Source organism: Anabrus simplex, chromosome 1 (assembly GCF_040414725.1).
Source record: "Anabrus simplex isolate iqAnaSimp1 chromosome 1, ASM4041472v1, whole genome shotgun sequence".
Lineage (NCBI taxonomy): Eukaryota > Metazoa > Arthropoda > Insecta > Orthoptera > Tettigoniidae > Anabrus > Anabrus simplex.
In genome coordinates, this window is record NC_090265.1 from 1506174111 (window position 1) to 1506195907 (window position 21797).

General features: G+C 35.7%; 1 protein-coding gene across 2 annotated transcripts in view; it reads left to right on the forward strand.

Annotated features, from left to right (window-relative positions):
• LOC136858451 (uncharacterized) overlaps window positions 1-7559 on the forward strand; it is a 114682-nt gene extending 107123 nt beyond the window's left edge. For both annotated transcript variants that reach the window (XM_067138001.2, XM_067138000.2), the window contains one exon: window positions 6515-7559. The gene's annotated coding sequence lies outside the window, so the exon portion shown is untranslated. The remainder of the gene's footprint in view (window positions 1-6514) is intronic.
• The last annotated feature ends 14238 nt before the right edge of the window (window positions 7560-21797 follow it).

Sequence of the window (21797 nt, forward strand, 5' to 3'; positions counted from 1 at the left end):
CACTGTGAAAAGAGTATTGTTGTCAAGATAGATATCAAACCAATACCCACCACAATAATGCAGGTCTATATGCCTACTAATTCAGTGGATGATGAAGAAATTGAAAGAATATATGAAGAGAGAGAAGATTTAATAGAGTACGTAAATGGTGACGAGAATCTAATTGTGATGGGAGACTGGAATGCAGTGGTAGACCAAGGAAGAGAAGGTAATACAGTAGGAGAATTTGAATTGGGACAAAGGAATGAAAGAGGAAGTCAGCTGGTTGAATTCTGCACCAAATATAATTTAGTCCTCGCTAAAACTTGGTTCAAACACCACAAACGACGGCTGTATATGTGGACAAGACCTGGATACACCGGAGGGTATTAAATAGACTTCACTATGATTAGGCAGAGATTCAGAAACCAGCTGTTGGATTGAAAAAATTTCCCAGGAGCAGACTTGGACTCTGACCACAACTTGTTGGTCATGAAAGCCATCTGAAGTTGAAGAAATTGAAGAAAGGAGGGAATGCAAGGAGATGGGATCTAGACAAGTTAAAAGAAAAGAGAGTGAGGGAGCATTTCAAGGAATATGTTGCACAAGAACTAAATGAAATGGCTGAAGGAAACACGATAGAGGGAGAATGGACATCGTGAAGAATGAGGTCAGTAGGGCTATTGAAAAAAGGAAAGAGCACCTAAGAATCAATGGATAACTCAGAAGATACTTGACCTGACAGATGAACAATGAAAATACAAGAATGCAAAAAATGAAGAGGGCAATAGGAATATAAGCGGTTAAAAAATGAAGTGGACAGAAAGTGCAGGACAGCTAAAGAATGATGGCTGAAGGAGAAGTGCAAGGATGTTGAAGGGCCTAGGAAAAGTAGATGCTGCATATCAGGAAAATCAAGGAAACCTTTGGAGAAAGGAAAACTAGGTGTATGAATATTAAGAGCTCAGATGGAAAACCACTTCTAGGGGATAAAGCAGAAAGATGGTAGGAACATATCCAACAGATGTATCAAAGTAAAGGCATAAATGATATGTTTCTGGAACAAGAAGGGGCTGTTGATGTTCATGAAATAGGAGATCCAGTTTTGAGGTCAGAATTTGACAGAGCTTTGAGAGACCTAAGTAGGAAGAAGGCACCTGGAATTGATGATATTCCCTCAGAATTATCGGCTGCCTTAGGAGAAACATGCATGGTGAGGTTATTCCGTTTAGTGTGTAAGATGTATGACACAGATCAAATGCCATCCGATTTTTGGCAGAATGTTCTCATACCTATTCCAAAGAAAGCCAATGCTGACAATTGTGAAAACTACCGCACCAGTAGTTTAGTATCTCATGCATGGAAGAATGGAAAGACAAGTTGAAACTGAGTTGGGAGAAGATCAGTTTGGCTTCAGAAGAATTGTAGGAACACGTGGAGCAATCCTGAATTTACGTGTGATCTTAGAGGATCGACTTAAGGACAAACCCACGTACATGGCATTCGTACATCTAGAAAAAGCATTCAGTAATGTTGATTGGACCAAGCTATTTGAGATTCTGAAGATGATCAGGATCAGATACCAAGAACGAAGAATTATCTACAATCTGCGTAAAAATCAGTCTGCAGTGATGAGAATCGATTGCTTTGAAAATGAAGCAGCAATCCAGAAAGGAGTGAGGTAAGGCTGCAGTTTGTCCCCCTCCTTTTCATTGTTTATATAGAACAGGCAGTAAAGGAAATCAAAGATGAATTTGGAAAGGGAATCACAATTGAAGGAGAGGAAATAAAAACCCTGAGATTTGCCGATGATATTGTTATTTTATCTGAGACTGCAGATGATCTAGAGAAATTGCTGAATGGTATGGACAGAGTCTTGGATAAGAAGTACAAGATGAAAATAAGTCCAAAACAAAAATATTAGAGTGCAGTCGAAATTAAGTTAATGATGCAGGTAATATTAGATTAGGAAATGGTCTTAAAGAAAGTAGATGAATACTGTTACTCGGGTAGTAAAATAACTAACGATGGCAGAAGTAAGGAGGACATAAAATGCAGACTAGCACAAGCAAGGAGGGCCTTTGTTAAGAAAATAAATTTGTTCACTTTGAACATTGATATAGGAATTGGAAAGATGTTTTTGAAAAGACTTTTGTCTGGAGCGTGGCATTGTATGGAAGTGAAACATGGGTGATAACTAGTCAGAAAGAGAATAGAAGCTTTTGAAATGTGGTGTTACAGAAGAATGCTGAAGGTGAGATGGATAGGCCTAGATCGAATCACGAATGAAGAGATACTGAATCGAATTGGTGAGAGGAGATTGATTTGACTAAATTTGATGAGAAGAAGAGATAGAATGATAGGACACATCTTAAGACACCCAGGACTTGTTCAGTTGGTTTTTGAGGGAAGTGTAGCGGGTAAGAACAGTCAGTTTAGACCAAGGTATGAATATGACAAGCAGATTAGAACAGATGTACGATGTAGCATTTATGTAGAAATGACAAGGTTAGCACAGGATAGAGTGGCATGGAGAGCTGCATCAAACCAGTCTATGGACTGATGAATCAAAGAACAACATAATGAAAATGGGGAAGCCACCAGAAATGCATGAAATGATTGTGGAAATGATAAAGGCTGCTGGACCTGTTAGACTACCATGGGTGCACAGGTTGTTAAAGTGGATATGGAGACAGAAACATGTGCCAGAAGACTGGGGAAAGGGAATAATAATAATACCAGTCTTTAAGAAGGGGGGAGGAAAAAGTGTGACAATTATAGAGAAGCTCTTATCACAAATGGCAAAGAATATTGTAAAGAATATTAGAGAGAAGAATGAGGAAAAAGGTAGAAGGAGCATTGCAAGATGAACAGTATGGCTTTAGAAGTGGAAGATCTACAATGGGCCTAGTCTTCAGCATGAGGCAGTTAACGGAAAAGAGTTGGGAATATGGAAAGGATTTGTTCATAATTTTCATATATCTAACACAGGCATAGGATAGTGTTCCCAGAGAGGTGGTGTGGGAAGCCATGGTCAAAAATAGACTGGGTATGCATACTGTAAAATTGGTGCAAGCAGTGTAGGAAAACTGTCAGCTGTGTACAACTCCATTTAGAAAGATAGAATGGTTTAGAAATAAAACTGGTGTAAGACAGAGGAGTGTGCTTTTAAGAAATAAATTGACCCTTTCAATACAATATATCAAGTAACTAATATTACATCAGTCTTGGGACTAGTTTCAGCCACTTTGTGGCCATCTTCAACCGAAATAAAATTAAACAGGTCATGTGATAACTTAAAACATATGTATATAAGATAAAGACAATGTTGTAGGAATAATTATACCATTAAAATACATATAACTAAAATTATGATTGTGATCTTCTTGTCCTAATATGATATATTTAAGTTAAGTTAGGACCTCAGGCAATGAAGTAAATCTGGAAATGATAGCCAGAATTAGGAATGAATAAACAAACAGAAAAGAAATTAAAAAAGAGAAAAAGACTCTCCTCGAGAGTGAAATTTACAGTATATCTAATGTCTGATGTAGAACCAAACACTGACATGCTAGAGGAAGCAGGCAGGCCATGGAAATATAGGAGTAGATAGGGAGAGGAAGGGAGGGGGGATAAAGAAGGGAATGGGAAATGGGAAGGGGAGAAGGACAGAAGGGTTGTCTAAGCTGGGGCTGAAGGATGCAGAAAGAAAGACTGCTTCTGAGAGGGGATTTCTGTTTGTTTATTAATTCCTAATTCTAGCTATCATTTCCAGATTTACTTCATTGTCTGAGGTCCTAACTCAATTTAAAGACATCATATTATGACGAGATCACAACCATAATTTTTGTTGATACAGTATATGTATTTTAATGTTATAATTATTCCTGCAACATTGTCTTTATCTTATATATATGAGGCATGTTTTTTAAGTAAGGACCATTTGAAAATAACTACACAACGAAAGACGATTTTCAGACACCACATTTATTTGCAGATTCTACATACTTTACTCTATTTTTCAATGTAGCCGCCAAGTTTGTTTAAACACTTATCATACCTTACAACTTCCTTGCTTGGTTTCCAGCTCCCTATACTATACGCGCACTTTTTCTTGAGCCCGATTTTTACGGGGTGAGGAGCAAGGAGGGAGTACTACCAGTTCCGGTTATACTGCCAACTGGATGGAAATGAAATCTGAATTGAATCGATAATATGATCGATCGATATGAATTTTCTAAACATTCTATTAACCTACGTCAATAATTGTGTCACACATACATTATTTAACATTATATAACATTTCTCAGTGCGAATCTTGTTACTAGCATGAATTATATAGTTTGGCTTTGCTGTGTAAACAACAACAGTACTAGTTTGCAAAGTGTACGCCAGATGTCGCACAGCGATGAATACGAGATTCATAGTTTGTGTTTCAAAGGTTGCCGATATGAATGTCGAAGATAACCGAGGTCTACCGATTCAGCACTAGGGAGCTCCGGGCTCAAGAAAAAGTGCGCGTATTATACTCTCATCACCACTGCATTGTCCACTGCATTTCCCTTAATGTACCTCCCTATAACTCTCCTAAACAAACCCCTTAACTCAAACACACCATTGCAATTCAATTGAAGGCCACCTGCATAGATCCCTATCTCCTATCAACCCATCAGAATCTACAAATCTCACTCCCAATTTCCCACATACCTGCTCTACGGTCTCATTTAAATCCCCAATCACTCTCCAGCACAGCATCTCACTGATTCTGCTGTGTTCTGGCTAACAGTTTATGCAAGAAATTTGTTTTAAAATAGCCAGGCTGAGTAGCTCAGACGGTTGAAACTTAGCAAGTTTGATCCTGGGTCTGTCCGGTGGTACTTGAAAGTGCTCAAATACATCAGTCTTGTTTCAATAGACTTGCTGGCACATAAAAGAACTCCTGCGAGGCAAAATTGTGGCACCTTGGTGTCTCTGGAAACCGTTAAAAGTAGTTAGTGTAACATAAAAACTATAACATAATTATATATTTGTTTTAAAATAATTGTTTGGCTGATGTCCTGGAGATTGCTCCTTTCTAACATAAGTTTGAATTTATCAAAAATAATACAGTTGTATCATGCATAATGGAAGTAAGAATATTAATTTATTATTTGTCTCACATATCTGTGATAGGTATAGCTTGTATGTAAAATGGCAGTAACAATCTCTGTATGCATTCTCATTCTGTTTATATGACATTGAAATTAATGCACTTCTATGTTCTTTTGAGCTTGTTAAACATATCTTTCATGTTGTCAATTGTGGTATTTTAAATATATAGGCATAAATATATTTTAAGTTCATGAATATACAGGCTAAAGCGAAATTCGTGCACTCGGGTGTAACTACCTCTGTCAGCACATATTACTCGTGCTGTACATTTGGTGCAGTGGATAGAGTTTTGGGTTAGCATGCAGGAGATGAAGGGGCTCGATCCTGGTTTGAGGCGTATGCTTTTTATTTCGTAAATGTAGTCCAGGTGGTATGGTATCTAGCATCTTAATCGTCAACAGCAATAGCAGCGCATCCTCTAGAAACCATTTGCACTTACATACAACGATCCTAGAAATGCACGAACATTCGTTTTCATTGGTCAGTTTTGAAAGACACCCTTTCCACGTCGTGGGCGTGAATTTATTCGCACCAGTTCATCTACTAGATGCGTTATAACGTGTTCAGCGTTACTAAATTTTGTAAATGTAGGATACATGTGACCTAAAAAACTATGCCTTACTGTATTACAGTATGTAATGTCCTATGGAAATTAGCAAATAAAAAAGTGCGCCTCAACCCAGGATCGAACCCTCGACCTCCTGCATGCTAACCCAAAACTCTATCCACTGCACCAACGGTACAGCACGACTAATACGTGCTGACAGAGGTAGGTACCCTACATGTGGTTACAGTGTTGCCAGATTGCCACTCTTCAACGTTCTTTTTCTCCCGGATATATTCGCAGGACGAACTTTTGTGAGATACATTTTTTTATTGCTGGCATGTGAGGAATCGCGCTGCGACGCCCAAGTGCGCAAATTTCGCTTCACCCTGTATAATGTAGAGTGATTGATGTATTGGTGAAAGTTTTTTTTTTTTTTCTTTTTTTCTGTACCGAGCTCGATAGCTGCAGTCGCTTAAGTGCGGCCGATATCCAGTATTCGGGAGATAGTAGGTTCGAACCCCACTGTCGGCAGCCCTGAAAATGGTTTTCCGTGGTTTCCCATTTTCACACCAGGCAAATGCTGGGGCTGTACCTTAATTAAGGCCACGGCCGCTTCCTTCCCACTCCTAGCCCTTTCCTGTCCCGTTGTCACCATAAGACCTATCTGTGTCGGTGCGACGCAAAACAACTAGCAAAAAGTTTTTCTGAGATTTGTGTTGTGAAACCTTTCAAACTGGGTACTGTTTTCTTCCTTTCTGTCTTCTCTCCCTCTCTTTTGTAAGTAAGTTTTTCCCTTCAATGGAATATTTTACATTGTTCCCCCGTTTTTTCTTTCAGATTTTATTGGAAATCATCAAACACACAAGAGCAGTGAAAGAAATACAGTGTATGCAACTCAAATATAATTCTAAATGTATGAACATTTTTGTATGAGAAAAATTGTATTTTTTTCTATTTGCTTGACAGGATCTTCCTGCACCAAGGAATCACCATTACAAACGAATGAATTTAGCTTGACAATATATTATATATTAATGGGTCAATTATTCATCATGCTTTGGCTCTTTCTCCTCTATGAGGTATATAGTATGCATTGTTTATAAAGGTAATATTTCTATGAAATAATACAATATGCACTTTCTTGTATATCATTATCTTTTGTTAACTTTTGCATTTATTGTACTGTATACAGTTTTGCCTTTGCCTGTTAGATATTGTTTAGCCCAACATACAGAGAGAAAATGATTCCCCTTCTTTTTTAAAAATATCATATCACAGTTATTCTTGCTTTGTTTTAAAGTAGAGATGTCAGATATGATTGCACACATTCAGATGACTTTATGCAGTTTTGAGTGAGAAAGATATTCTTGAACAAGCAATGCCTTGTCTAAATATTACTTCCTTCCATGTGTAGACATCATTATGAGGGAAATATGAAATCACCTGTATACTAGAATGTCCATGCGTCATCTCTCACATGCCAGCTTTAAACATTTCTATCTAAGCACCAATTTCCTAGTTGTTAAATCCTTCAGACTGAAACATCTTAGAAAAATGTTCTTTTGCAACATTGATTATGATTAATATAATATGATAAATTGTGAGGAACCTACAGTACTCCTTCATTTGGACACCAACACCCCGATAAAAACACCACCAGAGAACATCAATCCCCCCCGCAATAAAGGAAGTCTACCAAGCTCTGAATAAATTTAAAAACTACAAAGCGCCAGGAGAAGATCAGACCTTTGCGGAAATCTGGAAATATGCAGGAACATCAGCAAAAGTTGCCCTCCATCAACTACTTGTCTCTCTGGATTAAAGGAGAACTACCAGAACACTGGACAACAGCCCTCATTCACCCACTGCACAAAAAAGGAGATAAAACCGACCCTAATAACTACAGGGAAATCTCGCTCCTAGACATAATATATAAAATATTTTCAATAATCATCCGTAATAGGATAAGTTTACAACTTGAGAAAGAGCTAGGAGAATATCAAGGAGGTTTCAGACACTGGAGGAGCTGTCCTGATCAGATCATGAGTCTTAAGTTGATAATGAACTATAACAGGAGAAGAAACAGAGATATGGTAATAACATTTGTAGATTTCAAGAAAGCATATGATTGCATCCATAGAGAATCTCTGTTTAAAATTTTAAGACACCTTGGATTACACCCCAAATTAATAAACATGATAAAATTGACTCTCACCAACACCAAATCAAAAGTGAAGTTTAGGGGTGAAACATCAGACACATTTGAAATTAAAACTGGACTACGGCAGGGAGTTGGGCTCTCGCCACTATTATTTAATTGTGCTCTAGAAATGGTAATGAGGGAATGGTTTAGGAAAAATCCCCCCAAAATAAAGATTGGCCGAAAAATCAAAACAAATTGCCTGGGTTTTGCTGACGATTTAGCATTACTAGCAGTGGACATAAAAGAAGCAAAAACCCAAATATCAGAACTTCAAAAATTGCAAATAAAATTGGCATCAAAATATCATTTGGAAAAACAGAAATTATGCCCCAAAAACCAACACAACTAAAAGAAGTTACCATAAATGGTAATAAAATCAAAATAGTAACTCAATTTAAATATCTTAGAGAAATAATAACACATAACCTAAATGAAAAAATCTCAATCCAAACAAGAACAAATAGATTAGCTAAAGCACAAAAATTAACATGGGATATCTACAAAAAGGAATATCTATCAATAAATACAAAAATAAAACACTACAACACAGTTATAAAACCGGAAGCTACATACGCAGCTGAAACACTTTTTTACCTGAATAAACAATCAAAGACTGACAGACTTCAGAAAATTGAAAAGAGGATTGGAAGAACCTGCATCAAGCAAAAATACCAGAAAGATGGACAGTGGCGGTTAATACCTAACAAAGTCGTGTACAAAGAGCTAGAACCCATTACAGATACTATGCGTAAGAGGAGACTGGGATTCTTTGGACATATCATGAGAATGGAGGATTCGAGACTTCTGAAACAACTAGTACAACACAATCTCATCTCAAAAAATACCACAACAGGATGTAAATGGATCAGAGAAGTAAGAGAGGATGTGAAGGAAACAGGCCTTACAACAGAAGATACCACAAATAAGATAAAATTGAATACAAAACTCAAGAATGCAAACCTCCGCTTTACGCTTACATAAAACAAACCAACAACACGCATATTTTCAACTGTGGAAAGGGCACGGAGATCGGAGCGTCTGAAGAAGTACTGGAAGGACCGCAAAGCCCGAACAATCCCTTCAAAGTGACCTGAACGACAGACTGACTAAAATGATCCTATGTGGTCATAAAAGAAGAAGAACTAGGCAAGTTTTCTTTTGACATACTGTATCATTTTTTGGAATGCTAAGTATCAATGTGGAAGTTATTAGGGCAGTGCCTGTGGACTCTCATATGAAATATTTGCCTAGGTTTTATATGGAATTATAGTCTATTTGATAAATTGGATAAGAACGTTCTGGCAATTCTTAATGAACATTACGACATTATGATGTGTAGTGGTTCAAATTAGTGCTTCTTGTGAGTGATAATGGAGCAGACATCATAAGTACATCCATATAATCTAACCAAGTTGAAAAGAGATCTTTGCAATTGTACTTCAGTCAGATTAAAAGCGAGAGGTGGGGATTGGTATGCAGTTTCAGTGGTCATTTTTTATGTGTATATGTGAATTGTCAAGCCTAAGCAGAGGTGGTTTCATCATGTAGAAAATATGTTGTTTGAAAAGAAAGAAAGAAAAAGAAAGACAAAAGAAGGCGAAAGACCGGAGGTAGGCCAAGGAAGGTGTAGCCTTCTTCTTCTTCTTCTTCTTCTTCTTCTTCTTCTTCTTCTTCTTCTTCTTCTTCTTCTTCTTCTTCTGTTACCATTTCCAGGTCACTCCTGGATCAGGTTGGGAATCAGAGAGCTTCATCATTGCCTGTCTCCCCACCAATCTTTCCTGTTTTCCAGTATTTATATCTATCTTTCCTCCTCTTTTCTATACTCTCCTCCACAATATCCATCCACCTCTTTTGAGGCCCTCATTATGGTCACTCTTGTGTTGTTTTCTCTGTAAATATTTTCCTTGAAACTCTTCTCCTATTCACATCATGTGTCCATAACCATTTCAGCCTGTTTGTTTCTATTCTTTTTTGTAGTTTCGAATCTTCAATCCTCTTTCTAATCTCTTAATTTCTCATTCTGTCTTTTCTTGTTTCACTACGAAAATTCATCTCAACCACCTGAACTCTATCCTCATCTCATTTTGTTGTTGTGCTTGTACCTGCTGCATATATCAGTATTGGTACATAATAGATTGAATGCAGAAATACTTTGCATTTCCTTGGAACTTTGTAGTTCCACGGTATACCCCCTCACACTCTGGTAAAATCCATTTCCTTGTTGTACTCTCTTTTCAGTATCCTTAGTTATCTTCCCATCTTATGCGATAACTCTTCTCAAGTATTACTGTTATATTTCCTTCCTACCTTTTGACATCACTTCTGTTCTACTTTCCTTTATAATTATTCCTGCTTTTGCTGGCAAGACCTAATGTTTGCAGTGGACTATGTCTTCTGGTATAGATTAAAATAAAAATGTTACTTTCATTGACCTGTCTCTGTCTCATCCTTAACTTTGACAATGCAGCAGTGTTAGAAGCACAATTCCTTATGCAACCAGTGCTTGTTTTGAATGGTGTGAAAATGTCATTCAGACAGCAGCATATTTACCTATACCATAAAACTTAATGGCCTGACAATAGTTGGTGTTTATAAACCACAGGAGATTTCAGTCATCACCAGACACTGTGGGGATAAACAAGAATGATGAAAATGGAGAGATCATTGATTGGCTGGAAACAGAAGATCTCAAGCTCATCTGTGATGCCAAAGATAAGGCCACACTTTCCTATGCATATTGGAACAAAGACTACACTTTGTTCTATAATCCAGTCACAACATCCTCACAACAATAATAGTATGGTAACTGTAATAAAATTGCTCTACAAAATGTTTAATTAAATTGACTGGCCAGGCTGAGTGGCTCAGACAGTTGAGGCGCTGGCCTTCTGACCCCAACTTGGCAGCTTCGATCCTGGCTCAGTCCAGTAGTATTTGAAGGTGCTCAAATACGTCTGCCTCGTGTCAGTAGATTTACTGGCATGTAAAAGAACTCCTGTGGGACTAAATTCCAGTACTCGGCATCTCCATAAACTGTAAAGGAGTAGTTGGTGGGACGTAAAGCAAATAACATTATTAATTATTAAATTGACTGAATTTGGGCTTTTGGAAGCCACCTTCACTCCTTGTTTTAAACATTTTGTGATATTTTTTGTTCTTTGGACGGACTATATTCTAGGTGTGTGTTTGTCTGTATAACATCTTTTCAAGCCAACAAGTAATTTTAGATATAATGCCCAGAAAATCTTCACGTTTCATTTATGTTAAAATGACCATTTGGTTAGCATTCCCCAAACTACTACTACACAACTCCACTGCCTGAAGTCATCATTTTGATTTTTAGAGTGCATACAACATAGCATGGTACCAAAAGCATGAGAAATATTGGATATGAAGTTACTGATGATATTCACAGTATAAAAAAAGAGCTCGGAGAACTAATCAAGTCATATAATCTAAAGTTTCTATTCCTTGTTGTGAAGAAAAGTTACAATACCATGTGGTGTAGAAGAACTGATCAATGTTTTATTTCTTTTTCTATGGTATTCACTCTGCTTACATATGAAGAAGAATAAGAAGAAAATGTGAGTTGACTAATTTTTAAGATTGTCCATTATAATAATTATTCTGTTATTGATTTGATCTGTATTGCAAAGGCAAGACTGTAGCCAAGTTAGTAAGTATATTTAGAGAATATTTGCTTGCATAAGTTGCGGTGGTCACTTGAAAAGTTTGATGTGAGATTGACACCTTCCTTGAATTAGTAATATTTGTACAAAATGAATGGTAATTAACAGCTGTCAAAATATTTTTTTCAAGTCTTGGCTCTCTGGTTATATTATTGGATAACTCTACTGTATTTATATTTAACACAATAAGTGGGTTAAATCTTGGGAAGGCAGATATTATGCTAGATTCGTTGTTTCAAATGTAGTAATCATATGGCCAGAAGAAATGGTTGGTTTTGTAGGTAGAAACAAAACTAGGCTATCCTGAATATCATTGAAATTATGCTATTAATAGAAATAGACCACTAATTAAAGTGCTTCCAGGCTAATTAGTGATTTATAAAACAAATTTTGTACTTTTGAAACCAATGAACTTTTGATATCTTCAAATATATTTATAAACCATAATCTATTTATCAAGTGTAACACTGAATTCTTATCAAGTGTAGCAGTGAATGATATGATAAAGAATTGTTATGGATGAAAATCATGAGATTTTCAAGAAGACATGTTAATGTAGCATTCCAAGAACCAAGACTTGAATTATTTCTATAATCTTGATACCCTTGACCAATCTCCAATTTTACTATGATTGCATATCAGATTATTTTGTAACTTCTGTACTGAATGTTTTATAGGTAAGGTAACTTTAATAAAGTTGAAAGTACTGTTTTGACTCCTGTACTCTTGAGCCTAAAGTTTCCTCTAAGTCCACCTTTATTGTATGAGATTGTCTAATTAATAAACAGTTGTGGGTACATACTCAAACTGAAATAGATATTATTACTGTTCTCAGAGTATGAAACTTTTTCATACATGAAGTGTGGACATGCCGTCCCTGGAGGAATACCCTTTCATAGGGAGTCATTACTCCCTTTCATAGGGAGTCATTGTAAGAAAACTTCCTTTACTTGTTGGTAAACAGAGAGATCTGGCTGAAGAAAACAATCATTTTACACTCTTTGAATCAAATTGTGAAATAACTATGTTAAATGTTAATAGTATGCAAATCTACTCCCTACTCTTTTGAAATGTGTTAATATTTTGATTGTGCATGTGATAATTGACCAGCAGCAATGTTTTTCAAAATGCACAGTCAAGCTATCATTTTGAAACATTTCGTTTTATTCCTCTGTCATTAAAATTGCCATTCTGTGTGTCTCTCATTATTAACTGAATTTTTATTTGGAATTGAATGACTGCTCAGGGATAATTTATTTTGTGTGTGCTGGAAATGACAATTATATAACCTTTATATGGTGTATTTCTGCTTTTCATTAGGCTATGCATAGTTTAATTTCAAGCATTGTTGTTGAGACTGCACCCTAGATACGTTATACTTGTCATATAAAATATGTGGTAATAACCAGAAGCTTTTTGTATTAGGTACAGGGTATGATCAGTGTTATCACACCTTATCTTCATAATATTGTAACTGCTTGTTATTGTGCCACTTATTGTGTAGTTGGCATTAGCTTTCATGTAATAATTGTTCTTCTGCACTGAGTTGTGAACCAACAAGAAAAGAATACTTCGGCATATGCAGTTAACCCAGGACCGTATTAACTTCTTTTGTGTGTGGGACCATTTAGTAAACCTTTGTCATTCCTAATAAAAGGCTTCTAATGTGTAAGATGCAATATTTGGAGTCCTTGTAAGGTGTTTTAGAAATATTCTCCTCTTTAGATCACAAGTTTTTCTCAGATGCAGCTTTGAGCACCTGTTTTATCAATACATATATACATTTCTGTGATTGTAGTACTTGTGATAATGCTTTTCATATGGCAGCTACTGCTTTGCTAGGAGGTAGATCATACAAGTTATCATTAATCATATGGCATACAATAAAACATCAACAACATTAATTATACAAGAACAACATGGATACATACATATTTGCATAATTCACAAATTAATGTCCAAGCTCCTTAAGGGGCCTATAGATGTGCAATATTATTGCCCAAAATGGCTTCTGTTAGCTTGCCATAGACGTACAATATTATTGCACAACAATAATATTGATGGTTGTGCAATATATTGTGCAAAGTGGTCATAGACTTACAATATGCATGGCAATATATAGTCAGTTCATGCCGGTATTTTGTTTGATGAACATGTTTAGTGACACTGATCGTTGGTGCGTTTTGATCGCCGTGGGCATAAGTGCCAAAAGAAGCAAAAACAGAAAAGGAAATGGGCCAACCAGTGGTTTCTAGACAGAGAAAAGTATATTCATGAAAATTTACTCGATGAACTGTGAGCCAAATGATTTTCGAAACTTTCAGTGCATGAAGAGTGAATTGTTTGATGAACTCCTCGCTTTGGTTACTCCTCCAGGTATATTTTGCGATATTTCTCAATAATCACCTCATACTGTTCACTTTTTTTAACACGATTACTGTAATTTTTGCTCTTAACGTCCCATAAAGCTGGAATGCCATGGTACACCTCGATAAACTCCAAAATAAACTTTTTTCTCCTCCTGTTTGTTGGCCGTCATTATACGTTCTCCCCCAGCATGCGAGAGGACGGGATATTGCACAATATTGCCAACACACGGCACAGTATTTTGCGATTTGTGCAATATATTTCAAACTTTTTTTGATTTTGTACAGTATATTGCACAACTCTTCAATATTAAATACGCACTATCAATTATATTGCATAAACCCCAATATTGTGCAATAATATTGCACGTCTATGGGCCCCTTTAGATACTCCACTGAGTCAGGTGTTAGGTGCACAAAATCGCTGAGGTTGCCATGGTAAGCTGTCAAAGAACACTCATGTACAATGTGAGCGATAGCCTGTCTATCGGCACCACAATCACACGCAGAAGAGGCTAACTTCCTCCACTTGAATAGTGCATCAGCGCAAACACCATGATCGGTCTGAATTCTTTTCAGCCTAGTCCATGTCCTTCTGGGTAGGTTGAATCACTTTTATAGATGGCATACTATGGAATTCTGAAGTAGGAATTAAGTTCCAATTCAGGGTCCACTGGTTCATAAGGTTGAAATCCTCAACTGCTAGTCTCTTGAGTTGTGCGTAGGGGTGAATACCTTGATTTGAGTCTACTAGTCTGTAGGTTAGCGATATCAGTATGGATTAGTAGCTGTCTCGATTTCCTCGTATCCTTTGGTATTCTCTGATCAGAGCATTAAATCTGTGAAAGTATGGGAGGAGCAATATGGCTTAGAATGGGAAGCCATTGGGTTGGTTTTGACTTTATAGTGCCTAAAATTACTGTATTTTCAAGGTATTGTTGAGTTGTACATCAATTTTCTTTACATGTAACTGTTACCAAACTGGGGCACAGTAATAAGCAGCAGAAAATACTAGACCACTGGTTGAGCAGCGAAGGATAGTGGCACTTGATCCCTGTGCTGTACCACACAGCATGCGGAGAAGGATGTTCCAAGTGTTCAGTTTTGCATCACTACATGTTAGCTGTTGCTTGAAGGATAGAGTTCTATCTAGAGTAACTCCCATGTTCTTTGGAAATCTGTTGTGCTTTATAATATACTGTATGTCCAAAAAAAAAAAAAAGCACACTGCTTCATGGTTGTTAAGATGGAAGGTAGAGACTTCTGTTTTGGTCATGTTTGGCTGAAGTTTCCATATAGAAAAGTAATTTCTAAGGACAGTGAGATCTTCAGTGAGGGCATCTTCAGTACCTTCAAAGCTGATGTTCCTTGTAGCTATTGCCCATAACCAAATTTCCTGGATGTTGTCTCCAGCATATCGGCAATATATTTTACAAATTAAAAAGGAGTGGAGCAAGTATGGATCCTTGAAATAGGCCATTATTTAACTTCGTTCTACTCATTGATGTACTATTCAAGAAGTGGGGTAAGTACAGATCCTTGAGATAGGCCATTGTTTAACTTATTTGTTCTGCTCATTGAATCACCCATTATAACTCAGAATGTTCTGTTGGTCAATGTGCTGTTGATAAGGTGGGATATGGTTTTACAGGGAATCGCACGAAGTAGTTTATATAACAGTCCCTCTCTACAGGCAATATCGTATGCAGCTTTTAAATCAATAAATCCCACTGAAGTCTTAAGGCATAGCTGTAATCCTGCCTCTCTCTATGTAGCTAGGGACAATATTTGGTCAATATGGCTGTGTTGGGGTCTAAAACCAGCCTGTTCAAGAGGGATGTGCTCAAGTAGAGTGGGAGCAATTCTATTAAGGAAAAGTTCCAGTAACCTATGGCAAACACTCAGTAATGCAATTGGTCGATAACTATCAGGTTTACCAGCAGTTTTCCTGGGTTTCAGTATGGCAATTTTCGTTTGTTTCAAGAGATGAGGGATAATATTGGTATAAAACCTACTCGGCCCCAGGCAAGTGTTCTTCCCACAATAGATTAAGAAGTCGAGGAGCTTTACCAGCTTTCATATCCATGAGACATCTTTTGATGCCTCCAATGATGAAGGGCTGGGAGTATTCCAAATTCAGTAAACAACTTGCCTTTAGTTTCTTAAGCTCTTTCTTAACATGTTTAACAATTTCTTCATCCTTTGGCACTTCAGACATTGAGGCAATATGTGCAGCTACCCTGTGTGGAGTTGTGTTAGGGTGTTGATACCCTAATGTACTGTTGTCCACCAATTTTCCGTAAGAGAGACCATGCCTGCCTACCTGAGTATTTGAAATCCATTGATTCAACAGTTTCTGTCCACTTCTGTTTTTGAGCATCATCCAGGCTGTGCTCTAGTTAATCTGCTATTTCTTGATCTCCACTGTCAAACTCCTGATAAGAGTTTATCGTTAGTTTCATTCCAGCCAGGTATGTACTCCTTTCAGTATCCTCTTCGAATGTGCCTTTTGGCAACTGCTGTAAATGAGCCGACAAACCGTTTATAATTATTGCTTGTAGGAGGGATGAAACCGACATAATTGTCCAGATTGATTGATAAACCTTTCCAGTCAGTTGTTTTTTATGTTCCAGTCTGTGCAAGGGTAGGAATTCACCAGAGGGATTTGGACTCTAACTTTAAGGAGCACAAGGTGATGCTGGCTGTGAAGAAAGTCTGGAAGCACCACCTTTTTTTCTTGAAGTGGTAGATCATTATCATCCATGGACACAAAACAGAGGTCTGGATTGTAGTCTTGTTTCTAAGCTGCCGACCGAAAAGTTCCTCTGTCTTTGGCATAAAAAATAAGATGGATACTGTGTTCTTCAGCCCAGTTCATTAGGTCTTCAACATTTAAATCACTGTTCTCATACTGCCATTCTGTATGATGACAGTTGGAATTCGCCAATGTAGACAGCAGGATGAGGGAATGGTTGACCGTGACATCTCTTTTTCTACAAACTGAATACACATCATTGCTAACACTGGATGATAGCAGTGCAACATTCTCAATAGAGTTCTTTACACACATAACTATTCCTTATGCATGATTATATGTTGCTCCTATGGTGCTGTAGTCAGAGATTTTACCTCTTGAGTGAAACTGGACCTTGTTTGCTGCATGGGTTTCCTGGAGAATTTTACGACGTCAGTTTCCTTATCTATTTGGAGCTTGGACAGAAACAGTCATTTATATTTGCTTATACCTTCTATATTCAATTGACATATTTGTATACTTGGTCCAAGACGTCTTGTGGTTGAATCCTGAAGAGGACCGTTGGGCTTTCCTTTCATAATTGTTATTTTTTTTTTAGCCAGGAGATCGTAAGGATTATCTGGCTGCCAGTGCTGACATACAGTTCAGTTCTGGAAATCGAATCAGAGTACCTATGCAGGGGCACCACTTGCAAGAATCAGCCCACCCCATCATACAAGTGCATTAGATAATCAAAATATGCAAAAACGTTGTTTTTGTAACTATGTAACATTTGTATTGCCTAATTTGAATTGCTCACCATTTGTCTGGTAATAAAGACATTTTCTAATCTGCTTATATTTTTTACATAATGAATTTCATTTGAATTCATAATGTGAAAAGAAGGAACAGCTCCCTTTAGAAAATGTTTTTACAAAGTTCATTTAATGAATCTTCTTACTCAAATTGCAACACATTCCTGATGCTGTAGTAATAGAAATATTATATTTTTGTATTATAAACATTTTTCCATTTTTATGTATATTGAAGATTATGATTTAATGTAAAACTGAGAACTATATTTGACTGTCAGATTTTGAGATAAGGTCTTAACTTATCATATGTGATTGTTCATATTGTTCTTAAATTATAGTTTGTCTGTTACTACTTTCCAATTGCATAGTTTTATGCAACTTGAGTATCTCAAAATATGTAGAGTGGCTCACTGCTTCATGAATGTAATTAATGCAATATATCTATGAATTTTTTTGTATTTGTATAAGCTCAAAACTATTTTGTGGATTAGTACCCATTTCACCATTCATTTTCCTGAATAAGGGTGCTGTTCTGACATTCAAATTGATATACTATCAAGTTGTACTAGTTGGATAACTGCATTTATATTGTAGAGCAGTAAGTGTACATTAGCAGCGAGTGTTATGGTATTTCTTTTGCATGATTTTCATACCTATTGTTATACATATCACTCCTTATATGGTATTCCTATTTTCTGTTAGACTATTATTGCCTATCAGATAATAAGAATATTTTCCTTTTCATGAAACTGAAGTTACTTTCTTCCTTAGATGGACATTATTGCAGTATATTAAGTTATGAATATAAATTGGTAGAAAATGCCTACAAACTGTTTTCTCCAAATTCTCTTTAACATACTTTCTAAAATCTACAAGATTGTGAGAGAATATTTACAAATAACTGTGTTTTGTCTGTAGGTTAAATTGGTTTCTTTTTCTCGCTCCTTATAAGCAGGTTTGCATAACCAGTGACATTACATGTTAATTCTTCTTCTAGTATGGTTCACATCAATGTGTTTATAGTATTTATCATGTCACATATTAGAATGTGGCATTCTCATTGAGCAAGTTCAAGCCAGTACTAGTAGACTGTGTTCATTTTGTAAACATTCGTCCAAATAAAATGCTTCTACTGTAATGTGCAAGGCCAAGTTCAAGCTCAAATTGGTTGTTGAGGAAAAAGTACCTGTCATAGCCTGGGTAAAATGTTTCATACCATAATAAATTTAAATTGATGCTGTCCATACCAGAAGAAGAGTTAACTAGTAACCACTTCTCATTTTAAAATGTACACTGAAAAATTAAGAACTTTGTGAATGTATCTTAATGTCAGGTACAATTCTAACTTCATGGAGTGACGTACTGTTTATGACTTGCTTTTGGATAGCAATTGGAAAACAGCAATTGTTTTTTGAAGTATTTAACTTTAAAGGCTCTTGTAACTATTGCTTAAACTTTCCAATGCTTGGCTGCTTGAAAGTTTGTTACATATATAGTGTGTAGTAATGGAAGGGTTGTTGGATTTGGATTTCTAAAATAATGAGACAACCAACATCTTTTATTATATCATTCAGTACTGGTAGTATATTTAGAAATACTATATTTAGTGAGTAGTTCTTGATTGTCTTTCATAAATCTGTATTAAAACACTTATTTGTTTTCCTGCCATTAATGTTGTGCGTTAAAATTCATGTGTGTTTTTTCCCTCTTCCACAATTTTCTTACTGGCTTTGGCATATAGAGTTTGTCTGTTTGTAAGTGTTTTTTTAATGCTTCTAAAGCAAGTCCATTGCATGAAATGCTCAGTTTAAAGAGCTCAGTCCATTATGCATCAGCTTTAAGCTAGTTTATATTGTCAACCGTAGACAGCTAGTTGTATTTTCTTTAAAGATTTTAAATGTTGTTAGCTAACTTTAAAATTTTATTGTATTGTTACCATCTGAAAGAATGTATGTGGTGCTAACTGTGTGTCCTTTGCACTGTTCTCCAATAGTTCATTACAATGTTAGTTTAGACAGTTATATGAAGTAATAACTGTATTTAAAAGAAAGTCAGTATTATTGATGTACAGTATTTGCATATTATTACCCTGTATTCAGTATTGTGTTATGATTAAAGTGTGATCACAAGAATAATGAAATTCCTAATTACTTTTGTAGTTAATTCTAGGAATTAAAGATTCATAATAGATATTTAATTTTCCATTCATGTTTTATATGATTGAAATGTATATCCTATGACAAAACATACATTTAAAATATATTCCCTATGCCTTCCTCTTCTGTTCCAAACTCTAGTCCAAAAATTCAATTAACAGTAGAGAGGTGGTAAAAGTAAAGAAAAATATACATATCTCTGAATGACTGTCAAGTTTGCCAGCAGTTGTTTGTTCATAGCGAAGTAAATGTTTTGAAATATAAATGTCTTAATAGTCTCAAAATAACTTTATATTTAAATCTTTTTAATTATATTGATGTTGAATTACAATATTAAACTTTTATTGAAAGTAAAAAAAAAAAGCAAAGACAAATTTTGAGTGGTGTTTCAGGATCAAGTATTCCTGACTACTTTGTTAGTGAGTTGCACATTATATACATGTTTATTATTAATTTCTGAGGCTTATGTACCTATTGCATAGTCCCTGAAAACTGACATCATTTTCATAATCATCATTATTTTAAATTATATTGCATTCAAGAAGTTTGCTTTTCTTTTTTTTTATAGAAGGAAAAGGAAACAAAATGAAATTGCATACTTCATGGCAATCTTCTTTTTTTTCCCCTAATTTATTCCTTGTACATATTGCCTATGGACAGGCATTGTTTTCCTCTCGTTTGTGTCAGGTTCCTCTACCATTTTTCCAGTTCTAGACCACCCATACTGTTGTTACTGTTCAAGTTGTGTATGGTATCCTTGATGAGATTGATCTGTTCTAGTCTTTGATTATCTTTATACTATCAGGATATGAAATGAACAAGATTTACCTTTGGATCGGACAGAAAAGATGAGAGCGTGGTTCCTGGCAAATAGTTTGAAGCAGTACTATATCTGAAGTAGTGCCTAGATATGGTGTAAGAGGTTGAGTAATAACCTATTTATATATTACTTTAGGAAAGGAGTTAAAACATAGCCTGAGAATGAATATAAGAATATACAGTAGAGTTGACATATAGGTACATTATGATATGTTCTTATTATTACTGTTAATACATTTATTGTCTTTTATTAACAACAAAATAACCACAATTGAAATAGTTTTGGCAAAGGAAGGGACCATAATAAGTTACTAAAATACCACATTTAGTTACGCAACAAACCTTAATGCTATATTTCGACTAAAAGTAACTTAATAACCTAGAAATAAATGATTTACTACCATTGATGTACCTAAAATAAATGTGAATAATAATTGTTACATATGTGAATATTGATAAGGCGGACCATTATAATATACAATAATATATAATACTAACGTTGCTTATCGTAAGAACATTGAGAGAATCTCAAGATTTGGCCTCAAATGTAAATGTACATACTATGATACAGCCTTCCTTATATATGTGACATGTACAAGTATTTGATACAAAAGAGTTCTAACTGTTTGGATATGGAACAAAAAAATTGGTTTTTATTATCTTGTGATCACTACTACTATAGTTGAAACTGACATTTCTTTAAAAGTTTGTTAGTGTTTTTTTTATGATTTAATTAACCCAGTTTCAGTGCAGAGGACTGTTATATTATTCACGGTTGAATAATTTAGATGTTAATTAATTTTGTGCCAAATGTATTTAGTTAGTTTTCATTGTTCCTCTACTTAATAATCATAGCAATAGGTAATGTCTGAATACATTCACTGCGGGACCAATATGTTGCACATTGAGTAGCAGTGAAAGTTGAGTTTGGAGAATGGTGCACCCCTTCTTGTTAATGTGTTAGCACAGATCCCTTGCATTGCTCACTACATTGCACTTTGTCACAAATAATTAAAAACTAATGGCCACTTGAATTGTTGATCACTTGTTATTTAATATATTTTAAGTCTAAGATATTTTATATTATATTATATTATATTTACATAAATATATTGTCCAGTTTGACTATTTATAAATATATACACTCAATACAGAATGCCGTTTAGTGTAAATGATATCTCTAATGTAAATATACAACCACTTGAGAAAAATTAAATGGCTGTGACCATAAAGATCAATAAATGATATTGCATCACCCTGCATAATGTATCTCCTTTATTATCCTTATTATAAATCAACTGATCGTGTGTTGAAAGGAAACTGTGGTTGTGGTTTTCT